The following is a 20,235-nucleotide window of genomic DNA, read 5'->3' as shown; positions in this document are numbered from 1 at the left end:
TTTAATGTTTATTTATTTTGAGAAAGAGAGAGTGTGTGCAGGGTGTGAAAGCACAGAGAGAGAGTGAGAGAGAATCCCAAGCAGGCTCCACACTGTCAGCCACAGAGCCCAGCTCAGGACTCCATCCAATGGATCATGAGGTCATGACCTAAGCTGAAACCAAGAGTTGGACGCTTAACCTACTGAGCCACCCAGGCACCCCTACACATGCCTGTTTTAAATGCTATTGAAAAGAAAATGTGGGGCATCTGAGCGGCTCAGTCAGTTAAGCAACCAACTCTTAAGTTTCTGTTCAGGTCAGAATCTCATGGTTCGTGAGTTCAAGCCCCACATCAGTCTCTGAGCTGACAGTGTGGAACCTTTGGGATTCTCTCTCTCCCTCTCTCAAAATAAATAAAATAAACTTAAAAAAAAAAAAAGAAAATGTGAGCATTTCAATTCTGAGGGAGTAGACTTCATGTTTCCCCCACATATTTCTTTGCCTCAAAATAAGGATCCCCAACTCTTCCTTGGATAGGGTCCATCATCAGGAAACTTTCCAACGATGTTCAGGGTTTCTGAGCACTGCCTGGGTATCAGGTTCCTGTCTCTTGAGTCTAATATTCTAATTCCTTTTTTTCATAGCTGGGAGTCCCAGGGAAGAGTTTTTGCCAAGCAGATGACATCTACAGAAATAGACATGTCCCTCTCAAGAGTGGATATGCCTAGCAAAAATGGAACCTCCACTGCCTCTTTCCTCTAATCCTGAAGAAATGACATTGTAGATATTTTCTTCCCAGACCTCAGGATGAAGGCCACATGGAAAAAGTCTGTAATGATCTTAAACACATTGCCTAGATGGACTAATTTCACGTTTACTACTTCGCATCTAGAATGTTTACCAGCATCAGACAGAGTGCCTATGACATCACAAGCATGAAGAGAGGAACCTGCTGTTTGGTGCCTGTCTGTCACAAGCTTGCTATGGGAGGTAGGCAAATCACCTCACCCTCCACTTGTAAGCTCTAAAATGAAGGTTATAGACTAAAGATTTTCCACTCTGCCATTCTTTCACTCCCTAATTGAGCATTACTTGTGTGCATCAGCCCACGTGGGATTTGTGTGTGTGCATATTAGTTTATATATGTTCAGGTAAGGAGAAATATTTTGTTTGCAAATCGGGTTTCCATTTGAGAACTGTTCATCTAATTAAGGCTAACTGTTCTTAAAAGTGATTGTTAGTTTATTCAGGCAAAAAATATATATTAGTCACTTTTATGTAAAGATTGCATTGTTTTTGTCCCCACAGTTAAAATGGTGAGTGTTCTCATTACAGAAGAAGCTGCCTGAGACTTGGGTCTGCATTTCAGTAAGGCAAAGGATGGAATTAGTACATATGACTTCCCAGAACTCCAAAACTAGCTAGCTTAGGGACCTTGCTAATGAAGGTGGCAGGAGGTGCACATACAGTCAATCAACAAGTTATAGTGTAAGCAGGTTTCATGGCTCTTAATAGGTTTCCCAGGCAGATGGGTCTCAAAAGCCTTTTGTGCAATTAGGCAACAGGACAAAAGCAATTAGGCAATCTGACAAACTTGAGTTGAGATGGAATGCCTAGATTTCAACATCCTTTAACTTCTATCTACTTTATCATGGCCAAGAACAGAGCACTTCCTCTTTTTGAACTTTAATTTGCTCAGTTACTTTTGTTTAAGTTGCATAACAGTTCTTATTTACAGCTCTCACAATTTGGTGTGTTCGTGGCCCTGCATATCTGGCCATTGGGCTTAAAGTGTCCAATCTTCTGGTGTGTTCCACTTGGCTAAATAGTATGTACAGGGTCTCATTATTCAGAAGTAGTAGAGCTTTGACTCAAACCAGTGTCCTTTATCTGACCTTAACTTTCTGAAGAGGATATGCACCAGGCAGCAGGACAAGGAAATGTTTAGAGATTTGTTCTCCATGAAAACACTTGTCTTCATACTGAGAAGAAAGTTGCCTTTGTAGCGTGAGACTAACCTAGCCCTCTGAAGACACCCAAGAGGAAAAAGCACAATACCTAAAATTAGTAGCTGTGATTAGTAGTGGCAGTCACTGGACAACACTTAGCTTAATCAACAAAAATTTGTAAGGAGATTTAGTTCAAGGTAAATATGTTTGCAGGACACCTGGGTGGCTCAGTTAGTTGAGCATCTGACTCTTGGCTCAGGTCATGACCTTGCATTTTGTGAGTTCAAGCCCCACATCAGGCTCTGCGCCACCAGTACAGAGATTCTCTCTCTCTCTCTCTCTCTCTCTCTCTCTCTCTCTCTTCCCCTCCACTGCTTGCTCTCTCTCTCTCAAAAAAACAAACATTAACAGGAAGTAAGGTTAATATGTTTGCTTATCTGCCTCATGTCTCTGTCCCAGAAGAGGGAGGGAGGACACAGAGAGTAGGGCACCTGCATTTGTTTCCCAAGATACTCTTCTCTCCTTGACCAGACCCCAGGCCCTCAGCACTTCCCATTCCCCACACCTGTCTCCATCTCTCCTCACCCCTCCAAACACTTATAGGAGCAACTTATTCCATGAGGTCCTCCTGCCTGGTCACACATCCATCTCTATCTCCCCCTTCTTTTTTCCCTCCAACTCACTTCCCTGGCCTTGCGGGTTCTCTCAGAGATCTATACAGATTAGATAGACCCATCCATTTAGGGATTGCCACATAGTACTAATAGATCCTCAGAGCAAGAAAACATGTTTTTAAATAACCAGTTCTATCATTAATTTTTTTTTTTTTAATGAGCTTGACATATCACTCTACCTTTGCTGCTCCTCAGCTGGAAACTGAGAGATTTGGTACGAATGTCTTTAGGAGTTCTTTTCAGTTCAGACTTTATTTAGAAATTAAATACTCCAGGGGCACCTGGATGGTCATGATCCCAGGGTTGTGGGATCAAGCCCTACATCAGGCTCCACACTCAGTGTGGAGATTCTCTCTCTTCCTCTGGCCTTCTCCCCTGCTGGTGCGCTCACTCTCGCTTGCTCTCTCTCTCTCTCTCTCTCTCTCTCTCTCTGTCAAAGAAGAAAAAGAAGAGGGAGAAGGAGAGGGAGAGGGAGAGGGAGAGAGAGAGGGAGAGGGAGAGGGAGAGGGAGAGGGAGAGGGAGAGGGAGAGGGAGAAGGGTGCCTGGGAGGCTCAGTCTCTTGATTTTGGCTCAGGTCATGATCTCACAGTTCGTGAGATTAAGCTGACAGCACAGGGCCTGCTTGGGATTCTTTCTCTCCCTTTCTCTCTGCCTTTCTCTTTCTCTCTCTCAAAATGAGTAAATAAACTTAAAAAAAAAAAAAAAGAGGGGCGCCTGTGTGACTCAGTCGGTTGAGCTTCTGACTTCCGCTCAGGTCATGATCTCACGGTTTGTGAGTTCAAGCCCCTCTTCGGGCTCCGGGCTCTGTGCTGACAGCTTGGAGCCTGGAGCCTGCTTTGGATTCTGTGTCTCCTTCTCTCTCTGCCCCTCCCAAACTTGTGCTCTGTCTATGTCTCTCAAAAAATAAATAAATGTAAAAAAAATATATTTTTAAGTAAGAAAAGAAATTGAATACTCTGATTAAGGAGTCTGGTGTGTATGTGTGTGTGCGCGCGCGCACGTAGGAGAAGGCGTATGGGAAATTTGGTAGATGTGCACTATTTGTCTGTGTAAATCTGATTTTCCAGAATCGTTATGAATTTGTGCAGAAAAGGTATGGTTATTTGAAACAAAATTATTCTTATATACAGATCACATCATTATTTTAAGATGATGCAAACCATTTTTAAGTTGATTTTATTACAGAGAAGATGCCAAGGCCTGTCACTCAGAACTGTCATTTAATTGAACAAGAGAAAAGATCAGCACAAAAGACTACAGGATGTTGCCAAACCTCTGAGACCAGCCAGCGAATGCACCGGAGATGCCTCTCAGTCAGCAGACGTGAATGCAGTAGTTTCTGTCCTCAGCTGTCTCTGATAAAGTTTCTTCCCTTCACCTACCTTTGGTCTAATAGGCAACGAAGAAACCCAGAACATTACACCCAGGAGGAAACTTTGACAGGTACTATATATCCTAACATATCTTGGCTTCATTCATCATTTATACACAGCATAATTTCCCATTAAGCATTGGAAATGAAGGAACCCAACACCATATGGGTATGCCTATTCCATTCTAGACATTTTTATCAAGCCTTACAACAACGCTGTCCTGTCGGTAACCCCCTCCTCCACTTTTCTAGAGATGATATTGACTTTTACCTTTTGCCTTTTACCTTTTTTTACCTTTTTACCTTTTACCTGCTCAGAATCCAGGTTGACCTACCATCAAATTTATTATGTCTGTATCATAAAGAATTTTACTGTTTTCCTGGTAGAAAAGAAAGAGTGAGCTCCTGTCTGAGGTCATGAGGTTGGTGAATAGCAAAGCTTTGAGTCAAACTCTAATCTTTTTCCCCCCAAGTTTTTACTTAAATTCCAACTAGTTAACATACAGTGCAATTAGTTTCATATGTAGTATCACTTACATACAACACCCAGTGCTCATCACAGCGAGTGACTTCCTTAATACCCACCCCTTATTTCCCCCATCCCCCTACCCACCTCCCCTTCGGTAACCCTCAGTTTGTTCTCTGTTGTTAAGAGTCTGTTTCTTGGTTTGCCTCTCTTCCCCCACACCGTGTTCATTTGTTTTCTTTTATAAAGAAAAAGTGGTATATATATGTATATATGTATATATATATACACATATATATGTATATATACACACACACATATGTGTGTATATATACACATATATACATACATGTGTGTATATATATACATATACACATATATATGTGTGTATATATGTGTATATGTGTGCATGTGTATATATATATATATATATATATATATATACACATATACACAATGGAATATCTCTCAGTCATATAAAAGAATGAAATCTTGCCACGTGCACCAACGTGGATGAAGCTAGTGTGTACTATGCTAAGCGAAATAAGTCAATCAGAGAAAGACAAATACCATATAATTTCACTCATATGTGGAATTCAGGAAACAAATTCTACACTTTTTAAAAAGCCTACGTACTTTAATAGACAACCAAGGTTGTCCCTCTTATGGATGTGAGATGAGTAGACAGAGATGGAAGAAGGAATGATGCTTTGTGCAGGAAATTATCTTGGCTTCGGAGGAAGAACAGGGTAAGAAGCCAAGTCTCCCTCTGAAGGAAAAGCCTCATTTCCTAAAAATTTCAGCAGTAATGAAATAAGTGGATTAGCACAAACTGAGAAATTCAAGCAAGTAGAGTATCGACTTACACAAGCCCAACTGCTTATCTCAGGGCTCTCTAGACATCAGGCACCCGGCCACAGCTCCATTCCACCTGTACTACTAATTAACATTATCCATTTTATGAACTCATGCTTTTACACAACTTGGCCCTAAGCAATAGTATACATGAAATTATGTGTATATAATTATTAGTATATCATGAAAGTGTGTGTTAATTACATAATACATGACAGTGAATACTTTTATATTTACCTACTAACATCAATCAGCTCATTTCCCATCTGTTGTACACATTTCAATGTGTACACATACAGTACAGTCGTATCCAGAGTTGTCATTTTAAAAACTCCACCTTGAGGGGTGCCTGGGTGGCTCAGTCGGTTAAACGTCCAATTTTGGCTCAGGTCATGAACTCACGGTTTGTGGATTCGAGCCCCGTGTTGGGCTCTGTGCTGACAGCTCAGAGTCTGGAGCCTGCTTTGGATTCTGTGCCTTCCTCTCTCTGCCCTTACCCCACTAGTGATCTGTCTCTCTCTATCTCTCAAAAATGAATAAAAACATTAAAAAATTTTAAAAATAAATAAATACATACATACATAAATATATAAGCAAATAATAAATAAATACCTTGAAAAATGCTTACAGAGAAGAGTAAAGGACCCAAGGACAGTAGAAAATAATGAAGCCCAAGGTCAATAGTTTGGCCATATTTATCAAATTCTATACAAAAGAGATACTAAATCATGCACGTCCTGATTTGTAACCATTAGGAAAAGGTGCTCTAATTGTTTGCAGAGACACTTCCTCAGATTCACCACTGACCTGATACCAGATGTAATTCTTGTGATCGCCTATGTCTCTTTGCTCTGATTTTATGAGTAAAGCAAGATGTTAAAAGGTGATTTCCTCTATTTCAGTTTGGGTAAGTGTCTCTGAGAAATAAGGCCTCATCTGTAGGAGCTGCCGTCCATCTATGCAGGACTTACTCAAAAAGACATGAAACCCTGAGTCCCAGTTCGAATGCCTTTGGGAGTAAGGAAAACAAACGAGCATGTTCTCTCTCATTGTAAGCATCACAGAAGGGTCACAGCAGTACTGGATACCACATTGCTACCCTCATAAATAGGACTGATGTTCCTTAGTAAGATCACCTTTTACCTTGTAATGTTTTCTGCTACATATTTTACACACACACGCACACACACACATTTTACCATATTAAATTTCCCCTGCAAACCTGTTATGTGTATATTATTGCTATCAATATTTTCCAGATTAGATGACATAGGCATAAGTAACTGACCAACCTTTTCTTTTGAAGTTTATTTATTTATTTTGAGAGAGAGAGAGAGAGAACAAGAGCTGGGGAGGGCAAAGAGAGGGAGAGAAAGGGAATCTCAAGCAGACTCAGTGCTGGCAGCACAGAGCCTGACACAGGGCTCAAACCCACAAACTGTGAGATCATGACCTGAGTTGAAACCAAGAATCAGGCACTTAACTGACTGAGCCACCCAGGTGCCTCTGACCAACTCTTATGATAAGTATTGTATAGAAGGAGTCAGGACTGGTACCTGAACAAGGCTGTTCAAAATCTACACTCTTCATCACTGTACTACAAAACCTGTATAGTAATTTCATTTACAGAACCTGTTTACATAATTAGTTCCCTGTGAGCCTTTAGATCTCAGTTAATGCCTCCATGTGCTCAATATGCAATGGGTAAACTTCACCTGAATACAATTTTTCAATTTCTTAGGAAAACACTAAGTATCATCCCTCTTCAGACATGCCTCTCCATAATTCCATCTGAGCACTCTTTCTCCACTCTCCAGGTAAGGAAAGAACTTGTTATAGTAGAGGAAAAGAAGAAAGGCTCGGTCCTTTCATTTGTCATTCCAGAAACTTTATCAAAGGGGTCAATGCTTTTGTTCAATGGTGTTTGGAGGACACATTTAAAAGCTTCCGTACAAGAAGGCAGGCCTGGGGCCACCTTGCTGACCAAAAGACCATGAAAAGCCTAGCAACCAAATGTCTTTTGAATCTAGGTTAATTACAATCTTATTCCATTCACTGTAATTAAATTAACCTACACCGTGTTATCACTACAGTCCCTGTGGACAGGAGTGCTGTTTGAGCGCCCCGGGAGCCGAAGCACAGCATCCCAGGGTGGGAGCATGGCTTTCCAGAATAGACGCCCAGCACCGCGTCACCACCGCCCTGGAAGAAGGCGGGATTTGGGGACAGAGCGGGGAACCCGCGGAGAAATGGGCCAGGCCGGAGCTTGGCGAGCGTCCAGCACTGGATTGCGCGGCGGCTCCTGCCCACTGCTGGCGGGAAGGCGCATTTACACCCGCGGTCAGGGAGACTCACCCAGGGCGGCCAGCGCCCACCCGCTTTGCAGTCAAGGGCCTCAGCCATTGGAGACTCTGTGAGAGAGGCAGCGGGCTGGGGTCTATGAGGGGTGCGGATTCCGGGGAGGAAGCGTTAGAAGGAAGGATTGAAGTTCCCCACGGATAAAGAGGGGTTAGATCACCAGCACTTACCAGATAGGGAAAGGGGTTGTCTGCATCAGCTCCCCCCACCTCCCCCGCCCAAATTAGGCCTCATGGATGACCAGAGTGCAGATGCAGTTGAGCGAGAAGCTGGTAAGAGCTGGCCTGGAGCCCAAATCAGTCCGTGACCTTGACATCTCAGCAATATTGTGTAGTGGCAGTTGGGCCTTTCATTGGGGAGCCTTATTCAGCAATCATGTCTTGAGTACTTATTTGCTAGACACTTATGTGCAGACTTTGTGGGAGTCATCTAAGAATACAGCAGACCAAAAAGAGAGAGAGACAGAGAGTAAATATAAGAAGAATGTAAATTATGCAGACGGTTAAGGTGATAAGATCCATGGGATCTTACAGAAGAGAGGAAGAAAATAGAAGAGGAAGGAGAATGAAGGGCAGCTATGAATAGAATTTTTAAAGCTGTTTTTTTTTATGTTTATTTATTTATTTATTTAGAGTGTGTGTGTGTGTGTGTGTGTGTGTGTGTGTGTGTGTAAGCAGGGGAGGGACAGAGACAGAGGGAGAGAGAATCCCAAGCAGGCTTCTAATGGACAACACGGAGCCCAATGCATGGCTCTAAATCACAAACTGTGAGATCATGACTTGAGCAGAAACCAAGAGTGGGAGGCTTCAACCAACTGAGCCACCCAGTCTTCCTGAATAGCATTTTTAAGTAGGGTAGTTAAGGGCCCTTGATAAGGTGACATTGAAGCACAGACTTAGAGGTGGTATGGTAGTTAGCCTTACATATATCTGGGGGAGAGGAGGTGATTTCTTAAAGAGAATATATCTGTCTTTCACGAACAGCAAACAGACCAGACATTGGAGAAGAGTGAATTGAGAGGGAAGATAAATAGTAGGGGAATTGTTCTGAAAAGTAAGGGTGTAAGAGGAGAGATTGCTTAAGAGTGTAAGGACTTTTGTAAGGATTTTAGTTTTTACTCAAGAGTTAAATGAGGCATTAGAGGATTCTGAGCAGAGTTGTATGATCTGAGTTATATTCTGAAAGACTACTCAGGTTTCTGTGTGTGAAGTTAAGGGTAGAAGCAGGGAGTCCAGGTCCCAGACTTGTGTAATGATCCTGGTGGGAAAAAACATGGTCTCTCAGACCAGGTGGTAGCAGTGGAGGCAGTGAGAGAGGGCTGAATGTGTTTTGAAGGTGAAAACAACTGACTTTACTGAGAGGTTGGAAGGGGGGACAAAAGGAAAAGAAAGGAATCAAGAACAACACCAAAGTTATTGGCCTCAAAGTGGAAAGGATGATATTACCTTCGACTGAGAAGGGAGATGTTAACAGAGGAGCAGTTTTAGGGTAGGAGAAGAAGAGAAATCTCTCCCTTTGAGACATGGTAAGTTTAACATGTCTATTAAACATCCAGTGATGATGCCATGTGGACACTTGGATATATAAGTCTGAAGTTCAGAAGAGAGAGCTAGACTAAAGATATAAATCTAGGAATTTTAGAATATCAATGCCAATGGCATTTAAAGCCTTGAGACCATATAAGATAATAGACTGTGTAGATGACGAAGGACACACACTGACCATGGGGCTTTCCAAAATCCAAGTACCAGGAAGAAGAGGCAGAACTTGTAGAGAGGCTGAGAACAGATGCCCTGTGCAGTCATGGAAGAGCCAGGAGACAGGAATGTCCTGGAGACCAGCCTGAAACTTGACATGACTATCTTCCTTGAGGGTACAAGGACTGATCTCACAGTGGTTTCTATCCTTGCCTCTGTCATAAGAAGCTGCATTCCCCAGATCAGCCTCACCAAGGAGGAGGAGTGATCAACTGTGATGCTGAGCAGAGAGAATCAACTGTGTCTGGAGAGGGAAGGTCTTACTTCACATCCATATCCCCAGTGGTAAAGTGGAGGAGTCTGGGGAGTTGATTACAAAGCTTGGCCTAGAAGGAGACAGTCTTGTCCAGGAGTGAGTGGGAAGAGGATCCACATGTGGGTCGTGTTTTCTGTCCCAAAAGAGGGAATGAAGAGACAGAGAGTAGGGCATCCGTGTCTCACTTCCCCTGGTTTACCAGTCCCTCCTTCCCCTGACCCCAAGACCCTCAGCACTTCACATTCCCTCCCTTTCTCCTGTCTCCTCACTCTAAGTACTCAGCTGAGGAGCTCACCTTGTCAGATCCTCCTTCTTCTTGCACACCCAGTCCCAGCTCCTGCCTCCTTCCTTCCCTCCATCCCACTACCTGGAGATTCTCTACAGGTTGCCCACAGACCCATCTCATTTGTTAAATTGCCACAGAGTCCTAATGGAATCCTTGTATCAAGGAGCCATTTATTTAATTCCCAGTTCTGTCAGCTAGACAAATTTTCTATGTCAGAGAGACAAATCACCCCACCATTCTGGTCCCCAGTTGCTAAATGAAAGACTTGGAATGAAAGACCTAACAAATTCCTTCCAGCTCAGATTCTCTGTAGTTCTCTGAATCCCCAACAAACTAAAGGAGTAGGTATGTGGGCATGTAGAAGAACATTTACAGAAAATGCAATTGACATTTCTGAATTTTTCTACTATGTAAACCTGATTTTCTTAAATGATTATGCCTAAATCCAGAAAAAATAGACTACCTGAAATAAAACCTATTCTATTATAAATACATATATGTATATATGTGATGTTTAATTTTATGTGTCAACTTGAGTGGGCCACAGGGTGCCTGGATGTGGGGGATAAGCTTAGGAATCCCCTGGGCTTACACCAATGGGTTAACAAGGCATAAAGAACTACAAAGTAAATAAAATGCTCACACCCGAGTTTGGGTAAACCAGATTGGCACTCCAAGAATAGGGGGGTGCAAAGACACCCGAGAATAGGGAGGCACAAAGGTGCCAGGAATAGGGAGGTGCAAAGGCACCCCAAAATAGGGAGGGGCTGCTGAGCCCCCAAAAATAGAAAGGGAGAGGCAAAGGCCTGAAATAGAAACAGTGCAAAAGTGCCCAATATATAGGAATAACAAGATTAGATATTCAGGGTGAAAGCACCCCAAATTTAGTACTATAGCAGAAAGCTGCTTTCATAGGAGAATAGGGCCAGGTTAGGTAAATTGGTGAATTGGACTTTGGACCACTGTGTTGCAGGCAAAGCAGGCCGGAGCTGAGATGGTTAACAAAAGAAAAGGTGTCTTGTTAACCCTGAGGTGATTCCCCCTATCTGTCTCATCCCCTAGGCTGGCAAAGATAAACAGGCACGGCACCTCCTGTCTGCTGTTAACTACCATCCACCCATCTGCCTGGCGCCTGGATTTTGTTTTATATTGCCCAAACCCCAAACACTGTATATCTTCAAAATCCCCTTTTCCCCCTCATGTCCTCAGGTTAATGTTCACAGTTTCTTTGTCTCTTTGTGTATGCCTGCCACATTTGTAAGCCTTCTGATCTGAATAAATACGGGGCAAGGACCCTTATTCAGGGCTCTTGTCTTTTCCCAGACATTAGCCATCTCTCACTTCAATCCTGTATCCGCTCTTTTGCTAGACAAGAGAGATCTTTAGACTTAGAGTCTACAACACCTGGATATTCAATCAAACATTATTCTGGATATTTCTGTGAGGATGGTTTAAGGTGAGACTAATATTTAAGTTGATAGACTCAGTAAAGCAGAGTGCTCTCTCTAATGTGGGTGAGCCTCATCCAATTAGTTAAAGGTCTGAATAGAACAAAAACGTAGACCCTTCCCCCAAATGAAAGAGAATTCTCTGGCCTGATGGCCTTCAACTGGGACATCAGCTTTCTTCTGCCTTCTGACTCAAACTGAAACATCAGCTTTTCCTGGGTCTCAAGCCTGCCTGCCTTCAGACTGGAACTACGCCATCAGCTCTCCTGGTCTTCAGCTTGCCAACTCACCCTGGAGATCTTGGAACTTGCCAGCCTTCATAATTGCATGAACCAAGTCCTTATAATAAATCTCTTTATGTATATTCTATTGGCTCTGTTTCTCTGGAGAAACCTGACTAATGCAACATGTATATTTGTTGTTGATGCTTTAAGATTATTAAGAAAAGCATTCACTATTACATTGAAGGCAACATGCAAATCCCTACCCCTCAGAGCTTTTGTTCAGTTGAGCAAGAGAATTGAGCAAGAAAACTGTTCAACACAGAAGACTACAGAGTGATCTTACACCACCAAGACTGTCCAGGTATGAAGTGTGGTAACTGGCTAACGCCCTGGGGGATACCAGTTGGTTAGTCAACAAATATCAGTGAAGTAGTTCCTGCCCTTAGCTAACTCCAAGAAGGTTCAAACACTGCTCTAAAAAAACAAAAAAGGACTAAAACTCATTAAACCCAAGAGGAAGCTTTGATGGGTGCTATATAGCCTAAATATCTCAGCATCATTCATGATTTGTATGCCTCGTGGAATGTTGGAAATAAACAAGGAAACCACCACCTCTTTGGTGCACCTATTTCATACAAGGCGATTGGGATTAAGCCTCACACAAATGCTGTCTGGGAGGTCACACTCTCAGCACTTCCTAGTGTTTTTACCTGTGTTCAGAATCTAGAGTAGCCCACCACCAGACTTAGTATGTCTGTGTATCTGGAAAGAATTTTACTGTTTCCCTGGCAGAAAAAGGAAGACAAGAGCCTTGTCTGAAGTCACGTGGTAGGTGAATAGCAGAGCTGTGAGTCAAACTCTGATCTGTCTTTTTAAAAAGCCCATGCACTTTAGCAGAAAACCAGGCTTGTCCCTCTTAAGGGAAAGGTATGAGGCAAGTAGAAGACTGAGACAGAGTAGGGCATGACACTCCATGCAGGAAGATACCCTGGGTTTGGAGGAAGAACATACCTTAACAGTAAAGAGGCCAACAATTCAAGGGAAAGACCCAGCTACTAAATATATCAGCAGTAATGACTATTCTTGGAAAACAACACTGTTGGGAAACAAGTTCAAACTGAGAAGCCAGACAACTAGGGCGTTGACCCACATAAGCCTGTTTATCTCAGAGTTTCCCAGATGTCAGGCACCCAGCACCAGAGCTCCAGCCCATCCCTATTATTAATTAACATTTCTTTTTTCAACTCACTTTTTCACACAGTGTTGTTCTAAGCAACAATACATATGAAACCAGAGATGTCGTGTATTGATTATTCATTTGCATTAGAGTGAACACATGACAATGAAGGTTTTAGCTATTTATGCATCCTGCCTTCCATCAATCACCTCACTTCCCACCAGTTGTTCACATTTCATACTTCTACCAACAGCTTTATTTCAAGCTTCAACTCAAAAATATGTACCTGGAAAACGTTTTCACAGAAGAATAAAAGACCTGGGGCGCCTCGGCAGCTCAGTCGGTTAAGCATCCAAATCTTGATTTTGGCTCAGGTCATGATCTCACCTGAGATGAGATCAAGCCCCAACTCAGGCTCTGCACTGACAGCAGGGAACCTGCCTGGAATTATCTCTCTCTGCTCCACCCCAGACCCTGCACACGGTGTGCGCTCACGCGCTCTCTCTCTCTCTCTCTCAAAATAAAGAAAAAGGCTTTAAAAATAAAAGAATAGGGGCACCTGGGTGGCTCAGTCGGTTAAGCGGCCGACTTCGGCTCAGGTCACGATCTCGCGGTCCGTGAGTTCGAGCCCCGCGTCGGGCTCTGTGCCGATAGCTCAGAGCCTGGAGCCTGTTTCAGATTCTGTGTCTCCCTCTCTCTGACCCTCCCCCGTTCATGCTCTGTCTCTCTCTGTCTCAAAAATGAATAAATGTTAAAAAAAAAAAAAAAATTTTTTTTTAAATAAAAGAATAAAAGACCCAAGGACAATAGAAAAAATGAAGCCCAAGTTCAAAGATTTTGTCATATTTATCCAATTCTGTTCAAAACCAAGCAGCCTCTATATTCTCATCATTCTGCGAGTGTTTCTAATTGCTCACAGAGCTGTTGCTCATATTCTTCATGGAGTTAATAAAAGAAGTAATTCTTATGACACTTTATTTATATTTGCTCTGATTGCACAAGCAAAGTAGTATGTTAAAAGCTGATTCTTTGTGTCTCAGTTTTAGCAAGGTTCTCTAGCTGATGGTTACACTGAGGTAACGATGGCCACCTACTTGACTACATTAAGGCAAACCAGAAATCCAAATTTTCTACATGAAAATTCTCATTTGGATACCTTACCACCAACTTCAAAAATCCTATTTTAAAAACAAGCAACAACAAAAAAACCTATTGAATAGGCAAATCAGAGCAGCTCTTGAGCCAGATATACCCACTTTGACTACAGTGTGTGGGTTTTGCCTCCTGTTATAAACACTTGAGTGCAGCTCTTTATCCATTAAGACTGTAAGCATTAGGGGTGCCTGGGTGGCTCAGTTGGCTAAGCATCTGACCAGCTCAGGTCATGATCTCAGAGTTCGTGGGTTCAAGCCCTGCTCTGGGCTCTGTGCTGACAGCTCAGAGCCCAGAGTATGCTTCAGTTCATGTGTCTCCCTTGCTCTCTGCCCCTCATCCGTTCACACTCTGTTTCTCTCTCTCAAAAATAAATAAACATTAAAAAAAAAAGACCGTAAGCATTACTATCAGCATTACAGAGATTATAAGCATTACAGCATTACACCACACTTAATTCACTTTTACATCCTCATCACCTATAAAAATGCTTCACACACCAGGTATATGAATAAACTTTCTTAATAATCAGAGGAATTAAGGAATCCGACAGAACAAGTTGACACAGCCGAGTGCTATTAGCTCTGCATTGAGTCCTGTCCAGGTCACAGTTTGTGTCCATATTTACATAAGGACATCAACGGTCACATGAATGCATTTTCAGATAACAAGAATATAGAAAACTAGTAAAAAATTATATGGATTCACTTTGTCATGATATTATACCAATTCAAGAGTCTGATTCCAATTTTTCTTACCTAAAATCTGGATATCTATTGAACATCTATCTCTTAGCACTCAGACCTTCCCCACCTTTGTGCATTTTTCCACACCAACCCATCAGTCTAGAATGCTCATCCTTTCTGTATTACCCAGCAAACCCCTGCTCGTCCTCTTGGCCCTGCTCAGATGGAGCTTCCTCTTGGAAGCTTTCCTGGATCAAAGAGGGAAAATAACTCCATCTCCTAAACTCCCATAAAACCATGTTCATACAAGTATTATTACTTCTATCACGCGTTTAGTTTCTCTAATTTCCCATAAGATACTTAGAGGTCATGTATCTTAATATGCCCTGTGATTAACAGTTTCAGAAACAGAGAGCACAGTCCACAAATAGCTAGTTTCAAATAAAGATAAAATTCCCACTTTACATAATGAAATACAAGCACTGGAAATATAAATGACAGGTATGTAGAAAACAGCACATATGTGAAGTCATGAAAGATTCTAGAAACCTAGGTTAGTATCTTACACAACACTCATTCTCTTCCAGATTTCACAGGAAGACCTCTGTGTTTTTTCAGGTTGTTAGTTGACATAGACTAGAGGCAAAAATTAGGTCAAGGCTAAAAATTAGATAAAGTAATCCACTGCAAGTGGAGCAGAGGAAAAAAAACCCAAGAAGAACTTAAAAGGCTTTAAACTTCTGCAGATTTATGAACAGCAAAAAATTCACAGCCTCGAGTTTCCAGCATCAGGAGGTGATGAGATGGAGAATGTTTGTGTGAAGAAAAAATGGGGTATTACTAAAAACAAAAAGTAACATGGGTTCCTCTTTGCAAATGGCCCTCCCTTGCTCTATTTTTTCTAAGTATTAAGCCTCTATGTAATGTGGCCCTTTGGTGGGCTGGAGTAGAATTAAAAAGAAGGGGAGTGGGTGAGACTGACCTGGCCTGTAGAATCTTGGGATATTTTATTAATGTCTGATGCCCATAGCGCCTTCAGAGCTTGGATAAAGGCATCTTACCAAGATCAAAATGTAAATTTGGAACAAGAATTGTACAAGAAAAATAAGAGAGCTCTTCCCATAATACATTCCACTCCTCTCCTGGTTTTAGCCCCTAACACAGAGTTCGGGACATCTAATGCAGTCAGTAAAGAATCCCACTAACTCAGAAATGAAAAATCATTTCCATATTATAAATAAATATTTTTTCTTATTATACACCTTTCTCTCCTCCTTCTTTTCTCTTTCTTAATCCCTTTCTTCTTATATTTCTTCTTCATTTTCTTTTCTCTTCTCCTTCTCCTCCTCCTCCTCCTCCTCCTCCTCTTGCTTCTCCTCCTCTTTCTTCCTCTTCTTCATTTTCTAGACAACTTCTTGGGCTGGATAGCTGTGCTGGCCATTCCCAGTGATTCTCAAAAACACTGACATATCCTTCCAAAAAGTTCTCTCTTGAATTGGTCCTTGTTGCAAGACAATATATTAGAAACAGTATTTCTAGAAGGCATGGAAGAGTTAGTGAGTTAATGATAAATCCAAGTTTCCTTCTTGGAATTCCTCTCCTGAATCTGGACTAGAAACTGCTAAATTCATTCTTGGACAATGGGTGCCCTGACCCAGACCACTACGATAGGATAATTTTAAGATTTTCTTCAGTCATGAACCAAAAGCAAGAGGATGTCTACATCCCCTGATTGCCATAGCCATTCTGGCACCCATGTCAAAGTCCCAGTCCATCAAGAGAGACATGGGAGGGGTGCCTGGGTGGCTCAGTTGGTTAAATGTCCAACTTCAGCTCATGTCATGATCTCTGGGTTCACGAATTCGAGCCCCACTTTGGGCTCCCTGCTATCAGTGCAGAACCCACTTTGGATCCTCTGTCTCCCTCTCTCTCTGTCCCTCCCCACCCCTCACTCTCTCTCAAAAATAAATAAACATTTTTTAAAAAAGAGAGAGACATGGGAGATTCCCAGTTCCTGCCCAGTCCTTGGCTTTTCCTCTAAGAGCTTATCCATGAACTAGAATCCACACCCTACCCCTAAGAAGTTTCTACATGAACATGACTCATGTTCTAAGGATGTCAGGGTTCCATTCATGCTATCCCATGCAGAGACCAGCACTGCTCTGTGATGCCATGTGGACTGGTGCTCCTCTGTCATGTATCTGTAGAGAGCCCTGACTGGGCCCACCCCAGCCAGAGTTTAAAAAATCTATGATCCTGGGGCACTTGGTTGGCTTAGTCAGTAGAGCACATTGATCTTGATCTCAGGGTTGTGGGTTCGAGCCCATGTTGGGCATGGAGATTACTTTAAAAAATTTTTTTAAAGTAAAAAAAAACAAATTTTCAACAACAACAAATGACCTCTGGAACCATCATGCTCTCTTCAACATAGGTTTTTGCCCAGGCAGCCAGATCCAATTGTCAAATCTCTGCCCTGTAGCAGGATGCTTTGTAATTGGACTAGTTTCAATAGCAGCAGCAACAATGCTGCCCTTAAGCATGAGTTAATCAGCTAATCACAAAGCAAGGAGACCCATACCATCCGTGGGATTGCCTCATAGTTGGGACTTATGCAGATCTGACTTGTGCCTCTCCCTGCCTTAGGCTGAGAGACTGAGGCTTCCCCACCTGGTATCTGCCACCCAAGAGATAAATAAGCCCCGGAGAGTAAGGAGAAAACAAATGTGATTGGTTCCATCTGATTTGCTTGTCAGTTTTCTTTTTTAAATTAATAATAAAATTTACATTCAAAGGTATCTTGTGTTGTAAAAAGAAGGTGAAGGGAGGGAGGCAGGTAGGGAAGGAGGGAGGAAAATAAAACAATAAAATAGAAAAAAAGAAATATAAAAGAAAGCAGCAAGAGACAGGAGACCAAGAACAAAAATGGAACACTTCGGGGCGCCTGGGTGACTCAGTCTGTTAGGCGTCCTGCTCTTGATTTCGGTTCAGGTCGTGATCTCATGTTTCATGAGTTCGGGCTCCACTCTGACAGTATGAAGTCTGCTTGGGATTCTCTCTCTCTCTGCCCCTCCCCCACTTGCTCACTCTTGTTTCTATCTCTCTCTCTCAAAATAAATAATTTTTTAAAAATTATTAAAAAAAAAAAAAAAGGGAACACTTCAACATCCTTTGTCCTTCTGGTGGCCCAAGCAGAGGAAAGGGAGTGTGCCCTGAGCCTCACAGACAGCCATAGATAAGACACCATCACTTGGGCAAACACTGAGCAACTACTGCAACCAGTAATACAGTGGGAGGCACTGAGAATAAGGGGACAAAGTCAAGATGGCTCCTACTGCTGCAGGGGAACCAACAATGACTGAGAATCTCAGCCATGTCACACTGCAGGTGCTGTTCCCCTGGATGCATACACTATGAGCTGAGGTGAAACCTGTGTCTCTCCTCTCCTCTCCTCTCCTCTCCTCTCCTGGAGCACAGACACTGGGGAAAGCCCCTGAATAGTCCCTGGGTGGTTGGCCCTGATGACAGCAAGTAAGATCTGGGGATTTCTTTGGACTCATTTCACAAAGCACAGTGTGCGCCCATAATTTTGATAGTGACACTTGGGGTCACGACATGGTCTCAACTATGTGAGTAGAAGTCTGAGGGAAACAGGATGTGGGATTTGGTCCAGATCTTCTTCCATTAGTTGACTGTAGAATCTTAGTAGATATTCCCTTCCTTTCTTCACTTGCAAAATGGTTATAGAGCAAGGCAAGGGCCCTTGCCACTGAGCTGAATGCAAACAGTCTCATTAAGCGACTCACCTCAAAATAGCCATAGGCCCTAACTGACCAATTACAACCAGGCACAGTTCCTAAGATTACAAAAAAGGGGAAAAGTTCATACATCCCCATACTCCCTCTGCCTCACTACCGCCTCATCACGGACAGTCTCTCCTCTACTGTCCTGCCTACTGCTCCCTTGCAGTGTAGTCAGTAAATCTCTATCTCTTTTGTTCTTTATTTAAATTACTTTTTTAAATGTTTTTATTTATTTTTGAGAGAGCACAAGCAGGGGAGAAGCAGAGAGAGGGGGACAGAAGATCCAAAGAGGGCTGTGCACTGACAGCAGAGAGCCCTATATGGGGCTTGAACTCACAAACTGTGAGATCCTGACCGGAGCCAAAGTCAGATGCTCAACCGACTGAGCCACCCAGGCATCCCTTCTATCTCTTTTGGTCTACTTTGGGCAATTTCTTTCACCACCCACACCACCAACACCCACCTAATTGGGACACCCAACAATGGCCTGTGTGCATGTAAATTTGGTTTACATGCATAATTAAATTAAATCAAATAATTTTATTTGGATGGTGCATTATAAACATGAGTCCCTGCATGTAAAAACTCAAATTTATATATTATATTATATTATATTACATTACGTTATTATATTATTATATTATATTGTATTATTATATAAAATATACAGAACAACCTTTGCATTTGAGCAAGATAAAAGATTAACACAAAAGAGTGAGGGGTGATCTCAGTAGTAACAACTTCTGAGACCATCTGGGTTAGTGGATTTGCCAACAGCCTGGAGAGAACAATCCATCAGTAAGTATTAATCTAACAGTTTCACTCCTCAGATATCTCTAGAGCAGGAAGTCTTCCATTTTTTTTAATGTTTATTTATTTATTTTGAGAGAGAGAGAAGAAGAAGAAGGGAAAGGCATAGAGAGAGGAGAAAGAATCCCAAGCAGGCTCCACTGTCTGCATGGAGCCAGATGCAGGGCTCAAACTCATGAACCAGGGGACCATGACCTGAGCAGAAATCTATAGTTGGCCGCTTCACACACTGAGCCACCCAGGTGCCCCAGGAAGTCTTTTTCTTCCTGCCCTCAACTACCTCTAGCCCAATAGAAAGCAAAAGGGCAAAATATCTTTAACTCTAGGAGGATGTCCTGGGTGATGAGTTGTGATATATAGCTGAGACCCCCTCAGCATCCTTCATTTATCATCCCTATGGCTATCTAAGAAGGCACAGAAATATAGAAAGAAACCAGTAACACTTTTAAACACCTATTTTGTGTCAGGCATATACATACATACATATATCCTATATACATATAGAAAGAGATTTACTATATATTTCTTATATATTTGTAAATATATGATGCATATATTTGCTGTATAGCAAATCACTGAGTGACTTAAAACAGCAATTATTTATTAATTTTCATTATTATGTAAATTGCCTGAACTCAGCTAGGTTAGCTCATCTCTGGACAACTCTGGTGTCAACTGGGCTGGCTCTTGTGGTTGTCATTTAAGGTGACTTCACTCACATATTGAGTTCCCCCAGATGGGATGACTGGATGTTGGGCCTTTGTCTCCTCATGTTCATTCACCCTCTAAGACCCCCCCTCTCCACATGGTTCTCTAGAAAGAGATGCTCGGAGCTCCATAAGAGTGAGCACAGAGGTCACAAGATCCAAACTTGGAAGATGTACGTGGCCACCTTCCATCAGTCAAAGCAGCTTAGAATGAATGTAGGAGAGGATTATACAAGGTCATATATGTAGTATGATAGACCAGGGGCCATTCTGTAAT

Source organism: Panthera uncia (assembly GCF_023721935.1).
Source record: "Panthera uncia isolate 11264 chromosome B3 unlocalized genomic scaffold, Puncia_PCG_1.0 HiC_scaffold_1, whole genome shotgun sequence".
In the NCBI taxonomy this organism is placed as follows: Eukaryota; Metazoa; Chordata; class Mammalia; order Carnivora; family Felidae; genus Panthera; species Panthera uncia.
This window is presented reverse-complemented; position numbering follows the sequence as displayed.